Genomic DNA, 6,914 nt, shown 5'->3' with positions numbered 1-6,914 from the left:
TATATATATATATATATATATATATATATATATATATATATATATATATATATATATATATATATCTATATATACACACAGACACACCATTTGTTTGTTTTACTTAAATTATTCTTCGATATTATGTTGCGGCTCCCGATTTCGGTGCTTTAAAATTTTGCTGAGATCTTTTCGAAACCGTTGTGCAAAAAGAAATTTTCTCGTTCTAAAATGGCTTTATTCTATATTACATTGACAGTCTCTGCATGTACAGTATTTTTATGTGTAAATCTTATTTCGGCTGTTCACGATCTATTCCGGTTATATTTTTTGACGTTACCAGTGTAAACTTAACGACTGATATTTTGGTACTTGTGTCGTTTTCGCCCGCTGATGACGCTGACAAATATGTGTTTGGTTTAATAACTACATGTCTAGTGGAAGAATTGTTAATATCGCAAGAAATATATAGATTATATCATGTTTCTTTTGAATTTAATTTTCAAGTCTTATTTTTTTTTTTTCTGTTTATAAGTTATAATATTTCAGTGCCAAATTTGAATATATTCGCTTTTATTGCACCCTCTCTTAAAGGTGTCCATGTGTATATACATATTTACGTACATACATACATGTATATATATATGTGTGTGTGCGTATGTGCGTATGTGCGTAAGAGAGAGAGAGAGAGAGAGAGAGAAATTACTGGTAGACCCGTATTTTCTTTCGTTCGTTCTTAGCGAACATAGCTTCGAAGTGTGAACTACAAATAGTTAAGCATTTGTGGAACGGTTTTACATTCGATGCTGTTTAAAGGGGTGACGAGGGACGCTGAAATTTCAAGACAAACATCAAGCAGAATACGAGATTATAAAATGCTAAGAGCTAAGATCTGGGTAAAACCTCACTTGCCTCGTCAAGTGTGAGATTATCAAGACAACCAAATACTTACTCTTATAGTTCACGTTATGCTATCTTGTTCTCTTGTCAAAATTCTATCTTGAAATATCAGTTACCTACCATTTTCTAAGAAATTCTGTCTCACTATGTTCTCCTTGGAATACCCGATTTTAATCTTTCTCTCTCTCTCTCTCTCTCTCTCTCTCTCTCTCTCTCTCTCTCTCTCTCTCTCTCTCTCTCTCTCTCTCTCTCTCACCCTCTCATCTTCATACACAGACACGCACGCATACACACGTACATGCAAATATACATCCCCCTACATACGCAAACATATTCTCCTTTATTCTCTTTCTCACTGACTTTCTTTCTATCTTTCTCCTTCATTCACTCATTCACAGCCTCTGCCATAATTTTATCAGTACTTTGTCAGTTATGGGTCGTAATTTTTTAGCAGATGTTACCTCAGATAAGCCATACTGTTGGACTTACATATCTGTCACAGTCAATGTACTACTATCTAAAATGATGTATTGATATACTCATGAGGGGAAAACGTTTCTGACCCCTAGAGATACATATACGATAATAATAATAAAAAATAAAAAAAGAGAGACATCAAGTTGATTGATAGTCCCTATGGAAACGAGAAGTGCCGAGTCTTCATCATTATTCATATGGATTGGCAGATGACTGGACAAAATTCTTTGCAGTTCTGTCCTATTACATTCTGAACGCTACTCCGATTTCCTTCGAATAGAAATGTCTTGTTTTCGAATAAAATGACGTAACTGACATCGGTTTCAAATTTCGGTACAAGGCCGGCATTTTCGAGGTAGGGAGTAAGTCGAATACATCGGCCCCGGTATTTTATCCACCTCTAAATAATGAAAGTCATGAAAGTTGGTAAAAACGGTAAGGTTACTTTCTCGAGTTATGCCGACTCATGAAGGCCGGTTTCCTGGTTTCTATGGAGTATAAATTCCCCACCAGGATGGGACACTGATCTGTCGCAAGATTAATCATTTTTGTCAGATGAGTGAACTGGAGTAACATGAGATGAAGTGTCTTGCTCAAGAACACAAAGTGTCACCAGGTTCGGGATCGAAACTACAAACTTACGATCAGGAGTCCAACTCCCTAACTACTAAGCCGCGCGACTCCACAAGGTCATAGTAAACCGTGGCGGAATTTTGAACTCAGAACGAAAAGTCGGACGAAATGCCGCTAAGTATTTTGTCCATTCTACTAACGATTCTGTCAACCCGCAGCCTTAATTACGTAACAAATATCAAAAGAGAAATTTTAGTTCAATGCAGCGATTTTCACTGAAACAGCCCTAAACACATATACATATGCGGTGGATTTTTGCAGTTTACTTCCACAAAATTCATTCACAAAGGTATTGGTCAAGCCAAAGCTATTACAAACATTTGTCCAAGCTTCCAAGCGGGAACACCGTATACGAAACCAAGGTGGGTAAAAATCGAACTAAGTAGTGAAGTGTTTTCATAATTATATGTATAAAGAGGTCGAACGAATTGTCACAGGTTATTCTAACTGCGCCAGACATTCAAATAACACAACTAAACAGAAACAAGAAGAAAAAGTCCATGAGTGGGACAACGAAGATTGGATTAGCTTGATCTGTCTCTCTCTCTCTCTCTCTCTCTCTCTCTATATATATATATATATATATACATATATACACAGGCATACATACACACACATATATACTGACGTATACATAGACACATATGTACAGACTATATATTATTTTTTGCTTCTATCTTCAAATAAAAGTATAAAATTATTAATCTTTAACAAGATTAGTATCGATAGTAATTCCAAAGCTTCGGCTAGTTAACCCATGATCTAGAGTACAATGAGTACACACACACACACACACACACACACACGGTTAGGTAAACAGATAGATGCATAGATAGATTGTCATGTGTGTGTGTGTGTACTGACCGTACCCTATAAGATTCAAACTTAACGGATATTATGAGTCGATATGAACTCAAACCCACCACAGACAGATAATGGCTCATCTAGCCGAAACTTCGAAGTCACTCTCAACATTATAACTCACTAAAATATAATAGATTTGTACACTATTAAATAAACTGAGTACTCCATTAGTTTAATATTAAATTAATTTTTATTATTATAATATAAACTCACACACACACACACACACACACACACACACACACACAGAATATGGGGGATTTAGTTCACTGGTGATTTAAACGAATAGGTACGCTGAATAAGTGCTATAATTGATTATCCGTCAGGTTCCAGGTTCACGGCTTACACTGGTGCTAGGGATCCGTATTAGGCCTCCAAGTTAGCAGGTATATATTATGTTAGATAAAAAAGGAACACAAATCCAAGGCAGGATAAGTATCTCAAGTCTTTTAGAATATTTAGTTTGAGTAAGGTGAATTTGAAGTCTTACAGCTGTTTCTAGGATATCCCAAGTGATAGGCTAGCATGTCTGTACACTGGGTATTCCGTCATCAGAGACAAGGTGAGTATGTATGAAAGATCTAGACAGGGAAATTCACAATCTATAAGGAAGAAAATAATGAATAAAATAATAGATAGGAGATGGAAGCAGTAAATAATAGAATATAGACAGGAAAATAAAATTCACAGCTCACTTTCTTCCACAGGGTATGTGAAATGCTTCACTCCCGCACAGCCCATATATGTCTATCATTGATGTATCCAAACCCTCCCTGTGGAAGAAGATGAGCTGTGATCTTTATTCTCCTGTCTGTATTCTTCTATCTATTATTTTATTCATTACATTATTCCTTAAAAACTGTGTATTTTCCCTGTCTGGATCTTCCATACATACCCACCATGTCTCTGATGACGGTATATCCAGTGTACAGACATGCTGGCCTATCACATGGTATATCCTAGAAACAGCTGTAAGACTTCAAATTCACCTTACCCTTATTAAATATTCTTTTCTACTCTAAGCACAAGGCTCGAAATTTGTGGGGAGGTGGGGCCAGTCGATTAGATCAACTCCAGTACACAACAGGTACTTAATTTATCGACCACGAAAGGATGAAAGGCAAAGTCGACCTAATTGAATATTCTAAATGACTTGAGGTACCTGTCCTGCCTTGGTTTTTGTTATCCTTTTTCCTCTAATATGATATAATATAATAAATATAATATAATATAGTATAATATAATATTATATATATATATATATATATATATATATATATTCTGTTGTCTATTTATTTAATCCTGAAAATATTATTTATGTAAGGCACGCACTCATTAATTTTTTACTTATATATATGTGTGTGTGTGTGTGTTTGTGTAGATAGATAGATAGATCGATAGATAGAAAAATAGATAGATAGAGAGAGAGAGAGAGAGAGAGAGAGAGAAAGAGAGAGAGAGAAAGAGAGAGAGACAGACAGACAGAGAGACAGAGATGTATAGGACCCCTATATTATATCCAGAGAAACTTAATCATCACCTTACTGGTGATCATAACCGACTCATAGGATCATTACCTCTGTATACCTATGTATGTAAGTATTGATGCATGCTTGTATGTATGTATGTATGTATGTATGTATGTATGTATATATGTATGTATGTATGCATGTATGTATGTATGTATGTATGTATACCTTGTGCTTCCGTTTCTTCTATTTGTTAGCTTATGTCTTTCTCTGGATCTGACCGATTATTTATTATATATACATATATATATGTTCTCTTCAAGTATCTTGTCCTAACTATATATTTAAACAAATTGTAACTGTTTGTTTTCCTCTCCCCAACACGCATAAGTACGCCCACACACATTACTCCCCTGCTTTCACTCTGTTTACCTCTTACTATCACTCCGATTAAATCTTCACTAAATGTCAAAACCAGTTTCTTGCCTCTCACAGGACGCCCCACACGATATGATCAGTATGTACGTGCGTGTGCTTAGGTACACACACACACACACACACACACATTCTCTCTCTCTCTATCTCTCTCTCTATATCTCTCTCTCTCTCTCTCACAAAGGCCTCACACACGTGCAAACTCACACACGTACGTATATCGATACATACACATATAAGCGTGTGACTGCTTATAAACTTTTTGAAGATATTACTTTTTTTGATGTTGTTGGTTTGTAATATAAATAGAGGACGAATGTTATGTACTTGATGAACCTTACTTTATACGCAAGGAGTTTACCAAAATGAATATAGACGACGTGTTGTAAAATAAGAAGAATCCTTCATCAAATATATACAGGAGTGGCTCTTAAGACTCTCTTTCAAATGATCGGTAATACAATTTGCTGACTTGCCTTCGAGCATTTCCTTTTTAAATGAAATCGTTATTTATACGGATAGACGAGGGAGAGCGATTAAAGGTGATTTTTAAAAAAGACTTTTGTTGTAGTTTTATCTATTTATGATTTTTCAGTCTGTTATTTTTATTAACATTTCAACAAAGCATGACGGTTAGTGTCTAGAATCGACAAAAATACGTTGTAGTTTTTCGTTACGATCTGTTCGTTATATTCCGATTTCATATCTTGCCAGGATGAATTTTGACCTTCATTTTCTTTCTGTTGATACAATAAGTGTCATGTCATTTTTTGAAAATATAATTAGTTCAATTTCATTTCGCTGTTCCGTTTACGTCCTTATTTCGAATTCATCTGATGTGAAATTTGACTTTCATCAATTTGAGATCGATTATATAGACTGAAATATAACTCAATACATTTTTATGGAGTACGTGTTTTATTAATCAATTTCAAGAAGGGGAGTGAGGGTGAATTCGAGTTTACCATTTCTAGCCATCATTGGACTATACACACGCACTCGTGCACAAACACATATGTAGTATATGTAGATGAACTTACTTGGAAATGGATGCGTGGCGTTCAGTCATAAAATGATATAAATAATATATATATATTTACCGGAGTAAGCACATAAAATGTGCAACAAGGTGGAAAAAAAGAGTACTCAAATACCAGAGGTAGAGTAATATGGTTTATTAAAAGCAGCAGGAATTTCTGCTGCTTTTAAATACAGTATATATATATATATATATGTATATATATATATGTATGTATGTATGTATGTATGTATGTATGTATATGCATATATGGGTACAGGACGTCACAAGACGCAAACAACATGAAATACGAAATACGAAAGCAACGAGGAGTACGAAGACAAACTCGTGTATGCGAAAAACGAAAGAAACAAATGGAAAACAAGACAAGTAACATAAGGCGGCGAGCTGGCAGAAACGTTCAAATTCCACCGAGGTCGACTTTACCTTTCGTCCTTTCGGGGTCGATAAATTAAGTACCAGTTGCGTACTGGAATCGATCTAATCAACTGGCCTCTACCCCCCCCCCCAATTTCAGGCCTTGTGCCTAGAGTAGAAAAGATTCTTACCATATGCATGTATTCCGAAGCATAAGAAATACTATAAACGAGAAAGTGAAAAGCAAAGAAATAGAGAAGAAAAGAAAGAAAAGAAAAGAAACGAAAACAAACAGAAATATGAGTTTGAATCATTATAAGTTAATACTGGATTAGCAAACAGATTATGCGATAAGATACTAATTGGTCATTATAGATTATTGGAAATACCGCAGAATTATTCTTTCTTTTTCACTTTTGCAATTTTTTGTTTGGCACAATAAATATTACAGTTGTTTTACATTCTCTGAGAGCATCAAAGTACTTACAGGAAGATTACCGCATGTAATTCAAGACCCACCTGATTTTCGTCTGCTAATCCGGTAAGGTTTCGAAGCATTCCTTCTGGAATGAAATTTGCGAGACGTGTCTAATTACGTCTTCCTTATAAGTAACATATAAATGGTAAAGTATCTCTTGGTCTTTGATTCTTTGGAATTTCTGACAGTCTCTTACGTTCACTGAACCTCTGTCACTTTTCTCTCTTTCTCAAAGCTTTATCCTCATCTCTCTCTCTCTCTCTCTCTCTCTCTCTCTCTCTCT

Source organism: Octopus bimaculoides, chromosome 1 (genome assembly GCF_001194135.2).
Source record: "Octopus bimaculoides isolate UCB-OBI-ISO-001 chromosome 1, ASM119413v2, whole genome shotgun sequence".
NCBI classification, from domain to species: Eukaryota; Metazoa; Mollusca; class Cephalopoda; order Octopoda; family Octopodidae; genus Octopus; species Octopus bimaculoides.
The sequence above is the reverse complement of the archived record's forward strand: the minus strand, read 5'-3'. Positions refer to the sequence as shown.